At 48.4% G+C, this 14,307-nt stretch overlaps 1 protein-coding gene across 1 annotated transcript in view; it reads left to right on the forward strand.

Moving 5' to 3' along the window:
- The window catches only part of LOC147014819 (prospero homeobox protein 1-like), a 159,647-nt gene that overhangs the window by 18,546 nt on the left and 126,794 nt on the right, over positions 1-14,307 (forward strand). The window contains exon 4 of the mRNA XM_085850616.1: positions 3,536-3,591. The gene's annotated coding sequence lies outside the window, so the exon portion shown is untranslated. The remainder of the gene's footprint in view (positions 1-3,535; positions 3,592-14,307) is intronic.

The raw sequence follows: 14,307 nt of genomic DNA on the forward strand, positions 1-14,307 counted from the left end.
TATATATATATATATATATATATATATATATATATATATATATATATATATATATATATATATATATATATATATATATATATATATATATATATATATATATATCCATATATATATTTACAGCCCGGGGTTCGAGGGTTGCCACAAGGGGAATCCCTCGGGTTCCTTGTGAATGCCCGGTCCTGAGGCCACCGGCCACAGATAACTCCGTGGTCTGGTGGGTTGCTAAGCAACCACAAACGTCAATTAACCTCGTCAACTCTAAGAGGATTATCTGTGGAACTCCGTTTACCTGAGGAGGTGACTAAATTGACTGATTTCCGTGCCCTCAGTGCACACTCAGATTACTGCTGAGCGATACAGTGAGTGTACTCTGATTAATGAGAGCAAATCACATGGGGTCCAACCTCCCTTCTAACTATGCTTTTACACTTCCTGACCAATGAAAGAAAGGATAACCAAGACAGATTTTAAAGAACAATTAACAATCTATTTATTTACACAAAAGACATATGGCCATCATTCAATCCAGGAAAAAGAAGAAAAGAAAAACAGAGAAGAACGGAGCATCGGGCTGACTCCTTCCCTCACCTGGCACAACCCAACGGGGCTGTGCTGGTCCACATATACTGGGATGAGGGGGGGGGGGGTGGATAGGGGAAGATTGGTGATGCAGTGTGACGGAATGTGCAGCCCTGTTTCTGAGGCATCCAGTACCGGTAGGCAAGTCCTCTCCACGGTCCCAGATATACCAACGGAACACTGCTCTGTTTCTACTGTGCACCCAGGACAAGCAGCTCTACATGAACCAAGCCGTGTTCTCGGCTTTATATTCTGCTCTCCTCTGCACCATGGGCTCTTTCCTTCTCTCCTTCGCACTTTGCGTTCCTTTCTGCTCCTCGCCGGACTAGCTTTGAGGCGACACTGTCCGGTACTCTCTTTGGGCTTCCTCCGCCTCACACGACATGGCTTTCTCCGTCCCTCTCGTGTGAGCCTCTCTCTCATTTGTGCACATCCGATGGCAGCATGTTCATGATGCGGTTTGTCGAAAATTCTGCTGTCCCTGAGGGGCCTTCAACACAGCCCTCACCAGCCCCTCCTTTGTGAAAGACGTTGAAGGCGTCTGTGGTAATAAAATAATTAATTCCATCTTGTGAAATATGAGCATGGACATTTTGGTGATAGAAAGATCTATGGATCACATAACTATTGCAAAGCACTGGTGTTTCTGTATTAATCACACTGAAACAAATATTTGTCATATTGAGATGTGTTCTTTGTCTGCAAATTATGTACTCATTTCTCTTTATTTTTGCCTTTAAACAATATGGAAGTACAAAATCTGTTGTAATGTCACTTTATCACCATATAAGGAATGGTTCGCCAGTAAACATCATCTGCAAAGGCACTGAGATAGATTTGAGATAGACTTCAATTGTCTGCAGGATAATTATGCTTATCAGGTCTCTCATTATGACAAGGTCAGAGCTCATCTTTTCGATGCACCGGCAGATTCAATGCTGACAGGCCACAGGTGGATGGAATATAATCTCGGTTCACTATACTATGGTCTTGTTAATTCCCTATAAACTGATATATCTTTCCATAGTAAACCTTAGGATCATTGATTAACCAATACAATAATAATGAATATATAATCCCCATACTGGCCCAAGTGCATCTGGGCCTGGTAAGATATCTTGTTAGTCCATGTTTAGTTAAAGGAAATATGTACCCATCCGTTATGTTTGTTACTCTAAAAATACTTGATAAATCATTACATACTGAAGGTTGTTTTTATCAATAAATAGATATGGTATGTTAGTTAACTATGTAACAGTATAATGTTATATTTTCCACTTGGTTGGCAAATTGGGGAGAATTACTTTGGTGATGCCAGAGAGTCTGGTCCTCAGAGGCATTAGTCGCATTAACTCTGGCCTCCCATTCAATTGCAAAATTGTCCAAACACGAACTCTGTCTTCCCATTGTCCTCTTATCAACAGGAGTCTCATCGAACTGCAGAGGTCATTCACCTCTGAATTGTTCTGCAAAAGCTGTGCAAAACAGATGCTCTATCTGCATGCTGAGATAAATGCTTATCATTGTCTTAAGTAAATGAAGGTTTTCTGTGTATATATGCCCTGAAGGAACACACGCATTCTTTCACAATGCAATCTGCTTAATTAGGTACAATATTGTTTTATTTTTGCTCAAAGGACCTCATGTGCAAACAAAGATTTCTTGTAGTTTGATTGGCGAAATGCCCTGTGATGTTCTGACCCCTCCCAATTTCCATTTGTATAAAAGGCCATGTATTATGGCTCAGAGGCAGAGATCTGCTTGGACTCTTGAAACAAGCTCTTCTTTCCACATATGTGTTTTTGTATAATAAACGATCTGTTAAATTATAAAGGGTTTTCTCTTTTGGTTGGAAATCTCCACCATACGTCTTGAGCTCCTCCCTGCACATGCAAAACTTTCTTTGTACTGTACATACTGTTCGCATGTTAGAAGCGCCATACTTAATTGCGTATGGGAAGAGCATTGTACTTTATTTTGAATGCAACAACCATTGTGCTTTGTGCCACGACCGTGTGAAATGCAGTAAGGAAGAGTAGGAAGCACAGGAGAAGAAGAATGTGGGAAATGCTTAGCAGAGTCCTCATGTCCACAGCTGCATTACCTACTCATTGGTACAAATACCAAAGCTAAGGTCCACGCCCTCAGCGTGCACCCGAGTATTTATTACTGCCGAGCGGGACAGCACTGGCTCACCCACAGAGCTAATTAGCGGGGCCAAAAACATTCCTTCTATCCATCATGTACATGCTTTGTCGGATAAATGGAAGAAAGGACAGCCAAACAGATTGGAAAATGTCAACTATTTATTTTCACACACACACAAGCAAGCAATCATCGGACACGTATTTACAAGAAAAAGAAAAAGGCACAGAAGAGCAGACTTACCCCTTGTACGTATTCCCCTTAGACAGACTTACTTTGACAAAAGGTCATCATTCAATCTGGAAAAAAGGAAACAAGAAGATCTGAGGAGAAATAATCAGAACGAAGTGTGGGGGCGAATCCTCTCTCACCTCATGCAACCATGAGGGGTTACGTCAGGCCAAATGATATGAGAGGGGGAGGGGGGAGGCGTTAGGATGGAGTGTTAGAAGCGTGTGGTGCGAGTCTGTATGGAGCTCGCAATGTGAGCTGTTGGATTTAGTCTGAAACGGGGGCTTATGGATTTCGTCTCGATTTTCGTGTGCGTCCGCAACCATATCTCGCACATGTATGGACCGATTTTATTTGTACTTGACACAAAGACAACACATGATGGTATACATATGCACATCATTTTTTTGACATCAGATCCAACATGGCTGACTGGCAGCCATTTTAGTTGTAAAAAACCTGATGTTTAACATGTCCTCAACCATTTCTCGGAAAAGCATTTACCGATGTTGTTCAAACTTGGCACACAGATATTGAATAATGGCTTACATATGTACTTCATTTTTTTTTTCGACAGCAGATCCAAGATGGAAGGCGCCTTGAGCCCATCCTTGCATACACAAAACTTCCTTGGTATGTACATACTGTTCGCATGCGAGAAGCGCCATACTTTATTGCGTATGGGAAGAGCGTTCTACTTTATTATGAATGCAACAAACATTGTGCTTTGTGCCACGACCGTGTGAAATGCAAGAAGGAAGAATAAGGAAGCACAGGTGAAGAAGAATGTGGGAAATGCCAATGTTCCCCACCCCATCCCTCTCACACTCTCTTCAATCCTATTCTTCCCTCCAGGTCTTCAAAACAGCTGCTCACCACCACCTCGTATCTTCCCCCATCCAAAGCCACAATCTTTTCTACCACTGTTAATCTACTCCAAACCTACATTCCTTCAAATCCCTGCCTTCCTTCCTAAACGTTCCCTGTTCGTGTAAGGTCCTGAAAGTCCCTGTGGTGTACATCTTGTGTATCCAGTGTTCCCTGCCCCCATCCCTCTCCCTTCCACAGATCTAATGTTCCCCACTGTTTTGTCCTTCCCTCTCCTGCCCCTCTTGTATCCTGCCCCCCTTGTTGTGTGTTGTGCGTTAGCTCTCATACGAACCTTGACAATATATACCAAAAAAACAAACAAGATGGCCAACTTGCAGCCATTTTAGTTCGACAAAAAAACCTGATGTTGAACATGTCCTCAACCATTTCTCAGACAAGCATTTACCGATGTTGTTCAAACGTGGCACACACATAAAGAATGAAGGCCTACATGTGGAGGTCATTTTTTTTTTTCATTATCACATTCAACATGGTCGACTGGCTGCCATTTTGTTACTTAAATGTGTCCCCAACCATTTCTCAGACATGCATTGCCCATTTTTGTTCAAACTTAGCACAAGCACAGTACATGATGGCATACACGTACCACTCACTTTATTTTGTGATATGATCAAAGATGGCCGAATGGTAGACTGGTGGCCATTTTAGTTGTATATACATATGAGCTAGCCCTTTACTCCATTCAGCAAAATTACAAAAACAACGGCCAGGGGCTATGACATTTAATGTCTTTTTTACTTGTTGAATTGAGGCTTGGTGAAGCGGATTATTGGTGAATTGAGGAGAGCACGTGGGGGATTATCGGAGCAGGCCGATGGTGGATTGAGAGAAATATTGAAAGCATCAGAGGAAAGGGGGTGGAGGTGAGGGAAGACATCGCATCGGGGATGCACAAACGAACAACGCATTTTTTCCCCCCAAGCCTTTCGACAAGGGGAAAAGACCGACCTACCACATAAACTAACTAGAAGGGCACTCAATAGAGCACATACCCTTCTCCATTCAATACCTGATCCATGAGAACATATCGGGCCCAATACATTTTTGAAATATGCTACATATGAAAATTTTAATGATTCTTCACCACAGAGCTCGGGCCAAAAAATATTTATAGCATGATATCTCAAAAAGTTGTGTACGGATTCAGACGAAACTTGGTGGACAGGTTGGGTGTGTGGCAAGAACGAATTGATTTGATTTTGGTGAAGATCTGAATTGGAATCTCGATACAAGAATTATTTAGTTTTCAAAGTGATTCCACACCATTGAGAGATAGGGCCAAAAACGACATATATATATATATATATATATATATATATATATATATATATATATATATATATATATATATATATACATATATATATATACATATATATATATATATATATATATATATATATATATATATATATATATATATATATACATACTAGTAGTAATGCCCGGCGTTGCTCGGGCTAGCAATAAAGCCTGGCGTTGCCCGGGCTTTCTTGCAAATTTCCTGAATAGCTGTTAGGGGTTAGGGTTAGCGGTTAGGGTTAGGGTTAGCTGTTAGGGTTAGGGTTAGTGTTAGGGTAGCTAACCCTAACACTAACCCAAACCCTAACCCTAACACTAACAGCTTGGCGTTGCAGAGGTAAACAGCGCCCGGGGAAAAGTGGAAATTTGCGTCCCCCGTAGGCCTTAAACTTGAGTGGATTTGAATGGAAAATCCCATAAGGGATATCGATTTATCGATTTTTTTCTCGAATATCGGAAGTGTTATGGAAATGGAAAAAATTTATAGCCAATGACCTAAGTTGGACCAAAAGCCATAATCGTACCGAATTTGAATGGAATCCGTTGGAGTTTGTGAAAATGCATCAAAACGAATTTTGAGGGGCCTCTTAAGGAAGACAATAATATCATTAGTATATGTGCCAAATCTTGTTTCATTTCATGCAGTAACAAAAATCTGATGGTGGAACAAAGAAAGGGGCGTGCCGAAATATTAATATAGATATATATATATATATATATATATATATATATATATATATATATATATATATATATATATATATATATATATATATATATATATATATATATATACACACATATATATATATATTAAAATACATGAAAACAAACAAGACATAATGAAGATCTTCATTATGTTGTGTTTGTTTTCATGTATTTTTGAAATTCTATAGTACCAACCATATGTTCATATTGTTACGGATCTGGAAACCATATGCATTCAAACATACAGATGTCCCAAAAGTCAGTTATTCCGTTAAGTACATGTGAGACAGGTCCCTTCCTTTTGTCTAGTGGGAGAATCAAAGGTGTGCATTGCGATGTCCTTTTAGGTAGGTTATTACATTTAACGAGCATCCAACAAGGCATCCAACGACCATCCAACAAACCATCCAACAAACCATCCAACAGACCATCCAACGAACCCTCCAACGATCATCCAACAGACCATCCAACAAACAAACCAACAACCTGCTACCGAACAAGCGCTTCATCCGTCCAAACGGCGACTCGCTGTCCGAGGCAAAATCCTCTTGCAGTGGTTTCTTCTTGGAGGATCCAGACACGCCTGAAGGGGCGGGGTTTTCCAGGTCTGGCCGAGATCCCGCCCAGAAAGGGGTGGATCCGTGGAGGCCCTGTCCAATCGGGGCGGATGGTGACGTCTGTTTCACCGAGCCCCCGCCCCATTCAGGGAGGTCCATAAAAATACGACACTATCCTCAGAGTGTAAGTTTTTTTGGAGGAGTTGAGTTGGTTGGTGTGCGTCGTGCGGTTTGAGCTGGAGTCTGGGGCGTTTGAATGGAGTTCTGCATTTGGCTGGTGTTCGTTGGAGTTTTCTTGGGTCCCGTCCACAACCCTGATCTCCGCCCTGGGACTCCGACTGCTCCGCTCGGGTTCCTCCATGGGCATGAGCCCCACGCATGTGACTGTGGGCCGAGCCGCACGACCATTAGCAGGTGCCGCACCACGGAGCACCCCCTCCCTTCAACGTGCAGGTACCCAAGCGAACTGCCACCCGCAGCTCGTCTCTCCCTCTCTGGCTGCGGGGGTCTTTTAATAAATCATCTGAGTGTGTGGGCCCATCTTGTAAGTAGAAACTGTATAAGTGTTTTTGAACATTGTAAATTCTTGCTTGTATATTCCATGATAAATCTTACTCTGTGTCCTCGTTTATTATAAATAAATTATTGGAGAAATGTTCCCAGTTCGTTTCCGTCCTTTCTTTCATTGGTCCAGCATGGTTCGGATCTGAGTTAGGCGGGTTTATATCCCCGGTAATCGGTTCATTCCGAGCCGGCACGGCTTTAGCAGTTCCGCTCGACTGCACCCGAACCGGAGCTGATAGTCAGTAGCTGGAACTCTACCGCTGTCGGTAGAGTGACCCCGGTTCGTGCAAGACGTGCCAAGGGCATGGATCCCCGGTCGCCGAGACCGCGTGGTTACTTTGGTAAATTGGATTAAGACAAAAAACCCTACGCCACGCGGTTAAGATATTGGCGTTCCACGGTCGGTTCAGCACCCGCCGGCTCACTGAGTTTTCCGAGAGTGACGGCCTACAATTCCGGGGAGTCTGGTGGGAAACGACGTAACCTCCCCCAACTTGTGGTCGTTCTCGCCACCAGACCTCCAGCCCGCAACAATATGTACATATATATATATATATATATATATATATATATATATATATATATATATATATAGATATAGATAGCCTGGTGTTTGCTCAGTGGTTAGGGTGGCGGCTTGGGATCCAAGGGTCCTGAGTTCAAGCCTCGTTGCCTGCTGAATTACTTCACCAGGGGGTTGACTCAGCCTGCCATCCTTCCAAGGTCGGCAAAATGAGTACCGGCTTGCTGGGGATGATCGAGTCATTCGAGTATCCTGCGTCGGAGTGGTGACCCGTCCAGGATTGTGCCCAATAGCCAAGGAAACTGCTTCGGCAGCACCGACACTCTGTATAGAGTATGGTTCCAATGGATGTGTATATATATATATATATATATATATATATATATATATATATATATATATATATATATATATATATATATTGTTGCGGATTCCCGCCCGCTGGCGTGCGAACGGCCACGTAACTCGAATCGCGGCACGTCGCCCACCGGACGGACAATCCAGTCGTGACCCTCTCGGACTAACGCCGGGAACCAGTCACGGGTGGACCTTTCGGTCTCACCGCGATCGAGCCAATCGGCCCCCGCGTGGGATAGGGTTGCTCGCCAAATTCGACCTACCTAAGTACCCACACGGAGGGTAGACCGGGCGATCGCACCTCGCCGCAGGTCGACTTCGGACACGGGCCACTTAAGCGACCCGTTCCGTACTATCGGGATAACCGAGCGGTGTTATTCGTCGACCTCGACGGTTCGATTAATTATCGGGCGTCTTAACCCACGACCATCCCTTTACGTGAAGCAAGATGAGGATTCAATGAAAGAAATGACGAAGCGAAGCGGGAAAACAGTTCAATAATAAGCACATTTATTTCGCGGCACACGGGAAGCACACATATACAATTCCACCAAAAGCACATGGAAAAGAAGACAAAAAGCAAATGCGACAATGCAGATCTAATACCGACTACGCGAGCACACGGCAACACTTATACAATTTTACTTCACAGACGGCGCCGACAACACACATTCCCAAAGCAAAAGAAAAGAGAACCACCCTCCAGGATGAGGGGGTAGGCGGGCCTGGGGCCGAGACCGTGTCGGGCCTGCCCGTCTGATGATGAGACGCGGAGCGGCGGTGGTGCCTCAACTCCGCGGGCCTCGCGGACAGTGTCTGGTAGGGGGTGGGAAGGGGGCCCCCTTTTGTCGCACTATCTCAGCGCGGGGGGAAACAGGAGGGGGTTGCTGATGCTCGGGGAAAGGAGGATTTCACAAAATCGCGGGTCCCGCGACGAGCGTCTCCACCACGACCTCGGTCGCGCCGCCGGCCTTTTCCTCCGCAGTTCCTCGAATCCGACGCGAGCACCCCCTCAACCGCCTTCGCCGCCGCCGCCTCTCCACAGCTCCGTCCTCTTCACTCCGACTCCGCGAACTCCCAACTGCACTCTTCCTCCTGCGAACTGAACTGCCTCGACTGACGAACGCGGTCGCTTATATCCCCCGTGGCCTCGCTCCTTCATCTTTGACCCTCTGCCTCCGACCTTTCACCTCTCTTGCTGGCTCCCCATTGGCCCGAGGAAAAGTGGGCGTGAATGCTTTTTGATCCATGAATTTGCATATAGCGACCGCCCTTCAACGCCCTGGAGGCGGGGCCAAATCGCCCCTCGCTCACCGATTGGACGGAACAAAAGTGGGCGTGAGTCGTTTTTGATCCGTTTTTCTCGGAAAGTCCGCGATGCTTTTGAACACGCTGCTCGGTGCGCGCTCTACACGAGTCCAGCATCGGTGCCCACGAGTGGCGCGAGATGACGGTGATGCGATGGTGGTGAGTTGTGACGGTAAAGGTCGTGGCGGTTGTGGTGAAGCGGCGTTGTGGTTGGTGGTTGTTGTAATGGCTGTTGAGACGTGGTTGGTGGTGGTAATAATGGCGGTTGGTCCAAAATAAAGATAGTAAAAGAAAAACGGCTATCCTGAAGAGTCGCAGCCCTCATGAATGACATTTATTCCCTCTAGACAACGGGTTTGGGCCTAACTACACATATACTTACCGAGATATCTCACCTAAGGGACCTGAATGGTGGTTTGTGGATTTGGTCAACCACAACACTACCCCTCCCCTTTTTACAGACTCGTCCCGAGTCGTCAAATTTTCGTGTGCCATCATGTGTAGTTTTCCCCTAGTACATTTTACCTACGGATCCCTGAGTGCGACATTCATGGTATTCGTGTCCCCAAAATAAATAACCTAAGGGCTGAGTAACTACCTAAACAAACTCACTCACAAGGACGACTTAAATAAAATTGCCGGCGCTAAGACAAACATGCCGGGGGCGCACTCATATTTACAGTACATCTTAACCTTAACTTACAAATTTTACACTAAACCATGGCCCAGGATCAATGAACTCTGCAAAAAGAAAGCAGTTAGCAGGGAGCCAGGCTGCTCGCATACAGTCTCTGGCTCAAAACAATGCAGGTGACAGGGAACGTGGCTGGCTGCTCACACGCAGTCCAAGGCCTTCCTTTTTGAACTGAACGCAGTGAACCACAACGGTGCATGGGCTGCACAAACGCAGTCTCCGTGCCAGCTCAAGTGGCACACGCAATGAACACAACGAATGGATGGATGGACACAAACACGGTGCACGGGCCGCCACTGCAGGCCTCTGTTGTAGTTGCCAACAGGGCAGTTCTTGCAGCTTGCAAACTGTTGCTTTGATCCTGGCGCACATGGCAATGAACAGGGGGGGGGGGGCAAAGCAAAATTGAACAGGGCTGGTGAACGTGGGCAGTGGGCATGGCATGGCAAAGGCAGCAGGCAAACACAGCCCGCAGAAGAAGGCCGCTGCAGGCAAACACAGCCGGCAGATGAACTGGCCGGCACAGGCCTTGAAGAAAAACAGCCAGCCGGCAGATGAAGTGGGCCGGCACAGGCCTTGAAGAAAAACAGCTGGCAGATGAACTGGCCGGCACTTTGCCATTCAGTGGAGGTTGGTGGAGGGAGTGCGGTGGTGCTGGCCACTCGGAAGGCGGGCTCGGACCTACCCTACGGTCTCCCTCCCAACCTATCGCCTTTGCCTGTCACTGTACATACCCACTCCCTTAATTTGTCAAACCCCAATTTAGCCCCAACTTTTTTTTTTTTTTTTACTTCCCCACTATAAATCGTCCCCTAACCCCCTTTATCGTCTTTGTTCGGCTAACCTATCCTGTCACCTAGCCTACTCCCAACCCCTACGTTCCCTTCCCGGAGGGGAACAAGGGAGAGCTAGCGTCCTGTGTCGAGGCCCAACGAAGCCTCAGAATGGCCTCCCCAGAGTTCAGCGATCTATAACCAAAGTGGGTCCAGCGGCCCACAACGAGAGCGAGGGGATGGATGGTGCGGAGGGGTACACTTCCTAATCTACCCTATCCATTCAACCGTTAAACTACCCCGGGGCTTCAACAAGCGCCTCTCGCTTCAACTATTGGTTCTAACAACCCAGATTCCCGTCGCCTGTGTTAGTGTCCTCACAATTTCGGGCCTTGCCCCCCAATTTTCTCTCCGTGCCCTCACACGGTCTCATGGCTGGGACACGTGGCTCCCTTTGGCAGGCACGACCCTCTGCCGATTCTCCGACGATGGCACCCCCGGGCACTACACTGCCTCCGAGCCTACCAGCTCCCTAACACCGGGGAGTGCCCCCCATGGCACCTCCCCTGAAACGCACACGTGGCAGGCTGGCTTCCCGGGCCCCTTTCCGAGGGTCACCCGTGCCCACAACACTGCCCACGCGTCTAATGGCGCCCCGGGCCCCCGCACCAAGCAGGCGCACCCGTGCCCACTACGCTATCCCGGCCCCCCATGGGCCCTTGGCCTACCACGGCCGACTAGCCTGGTGCCCGGGGTACCCACTCAGCGATACTCACCTTTCGCAGCCACGCTCCCAGCCCGTCAACAGGGCTCCTGCACCCCTCCAAATGGGTTTCGAGCCTACACTCCCACCAACAACAAAACGACCTCCATTTTTCAATTTAACTAACCCCCTAACTCACTTTATACTGACCCCGGGGTCCCTTGGGCGGGAGTCACTCCTCCCCCCCAATCACTCATCGCACCATGCATTCCCCATTCACTCCACACACACAGACCCGCTGGCCTCACTCACTCACCAAGCACATGCTTCCACTTCACTCACCAACTCTTCAACACACACACCACTGAACTCTGCCATCCTTCTAACTACCTCCCCTAACTAACTCGTGCTCCCACGTCGTCCCTTATACTATAGCACGTTCCATTTAACCTACGTATCTTAACTACGTCCCCTCTACACATTCACTGTCTGTCACTGTCTTCAAATAAATCATTTTATTTCCCAACCTAAAGCTCACTAAATCCCTCTACCTAATCCATTCCACGGACTCCATGAGGACTTACCCCTGCCCCATGGAGTCGGTCTAGCTAAGCTAACCCTTCCCCCTAACTAGTTTCCATCCTGTGCCCAGGTCAAGGGGGTCTTCCACCCCTTGCCCAGGAATCCTGTGCACCCGAAAGTGAGGCTTGCTGTTTTTTTGTTTTTTTTTCATGCGCAGCATCAGCGCGGCAACTCGCGCACTTTGCAGCTGCCCGTGACGTCATGCAGCTGCACGTGTTCCTCGTCCCTCCTTGGACGGCACCATCCAGCAGGGATACCCCTCCTGCCGGATTCCAACCCCACGTGCAGCCATGACGTCACCGTGCACATAAAAAAAAAACACAAGCCCCACGTCTCGAGGGGTTCCCCACGCGAACACATGTGCTTTGCCCGTTGGAGCTTAACACACACGATCGCGTGGAGAACCCGTCCGGTCCAAATCCGTAATCCTGCCTAAACTTTGTCCGTCCGCGGGATCGGCAAATCCACCGCGTGCGTTTCCGGACCGGGACTTCACTCTCGCAAGCGAGCACGTGGTGGTCTCGTGCGTTGCACAGCACGGACCTCGTGCTCACTGCTGGGTGAACCCGGCACGGTCCCCGAAACAACTACAGCCGCTACTCGGCTTTCTTTACTCCCATGTCGTCGTCGTCGCCATTCCACACACGCACTCCCGCGTGTTACGACGCTCACACTCCACTCCATTACATTCACACCGGGAGACGCGGCTGCGTGCTCCCGCATGCCAACCGACATCTCCCTCACATACCGCTCTCTCACACACACGGTCTCCCTTGCACTCGGCCGTTCACTCACGCGTGCCTCACTACTCACACAAACCACACTACTTACACACGCGGGGGCACTCACCCGCGGTGCCTCACTCATACTGGCCGTTTCATCCACACACACGGCCTCACTCACACACGCGGGGGCAATCACCCGCGGTGCCCCATCCACACTGGCCGTTTCATCCACACACACGGCCTCATCCACACACACGGCCTCATCCACACACGGCGTGCTGGGAAGCACGTACTCCGGCACCATCGCCACCACACCACTCACACACGGGGTCGCTTCCACACACGGGGACGCACTCACGCCTTGCACCACACACACAGGGACAACCACACTGGGGATTCGTGTCCCCACAAGGGTCTCTCCGAACTCACCTGGTCGTGATCCGCCTCAAGGGGGCATACTCCCTCCCCTCGTTCCTGGAGGAGGCCAACCAGCTGCTCGCACTGGGTCCCTACACGCTCCGCGAGCTCACCCCCATTGTCCTCCACTACCTCTGTGTGTGTGTGTGTGCGTCACTTACCCCGTCCTCACCGTGCAGTCCCTCCTCCATTTTTTTTGTCTCCCGTGTCTCTATACATTTATAAGTTTCTGTTGTCGTCACCTCGTGTCTCGTCTCACACGTTTTGGTCTCCCCATTTAATTTTTCCCTTTCGGTCATCGGCACGACCCTCGCCCAACACGTCCCCCGAATTATTTTTTTACCCGCCTCCACCGCGGGCCTGTCAGCCGTTGCACCCCCTTCCAGCTCGTTTGCTCCCACACGTGGAGTCGCCATTCCCAGCTCCCTGGTCACGGCCTTCATGCCCGCCTGCAGGCATCGGCCCATGTTCTGTGTCTCACCCCGTAGCTCTTTCATTTCCTCCTTCATGTTTGCTTCCATTCCGTTTATTTGCTTGTTCATTTCGTTTTTCATTTCATTTGTATTTGTATCCATCTTTTCGTTCATGCCTTTCATTTCGTTTTTCATTTCATTTGTATTTGTATCCATCTTTTCGTTCATGCCTTTCATTTCGTTTTTCATTTCATTTGTATTTGCATCCATCCTTGCTGTCATTGCCGCCAGCATGGCGCATAGCTGGGCCATGTCGGATGCACTCAGCTGAGCCGTTTCGGCAAGGGTTGGGGAAGGGTTTTGGTGGAGAGGGGGGGGGAGGTGTCATACACCGCGGCCACTGCCGCACCCATTTCGGGCTCTGGGTTCAGTCGAGCGAGTTCGTTTTCCTGTACAACCAACATTTCCTGCACGGGGATTTCATCCTGAGCCATGGATTCTACACATTCTACATCCATTTCTAATACCCCCTGCTCCCGCTCGCCTTGAGACGCCATCTTGCTTCTCGTGAAGGGTTAATTTAGCTCGCTCGTAATTTGGAGGGAATCGGGGGTCGCTCCTCTCACCCCTGGACCGATTCCCGTGAATTTAATTGGAGACAGGAGAGCCCGTTTTCCCGTTCTCCGTTACCAGTGCCGTGAGGAGGGCGATGGGTTTGTATCGCACGACCTGACACCAGTGTTGCGGATTCGCGCCCGCCGGCGTGCGAACGGCCACGTAACTCGAATCGCGGCACGTCGCCCACCGGACGGACAATCCAGTCGTGACCCTC

This window comes from Eptatretus burgeri, chromosome 13 (genome assembly GCF_056783735.1).
Source record: "Eptatretus burgeri isolate ZD-2024b chromosome 13, Ebu_testis_v1, whole genome shotgun sequence".
Lineage (NCBI taxonomy): Eukaryota > Metazoa > Chordata > Myxini > Myxiniformes > Myxinidae > Eptatretus > Eptatretus burgeri.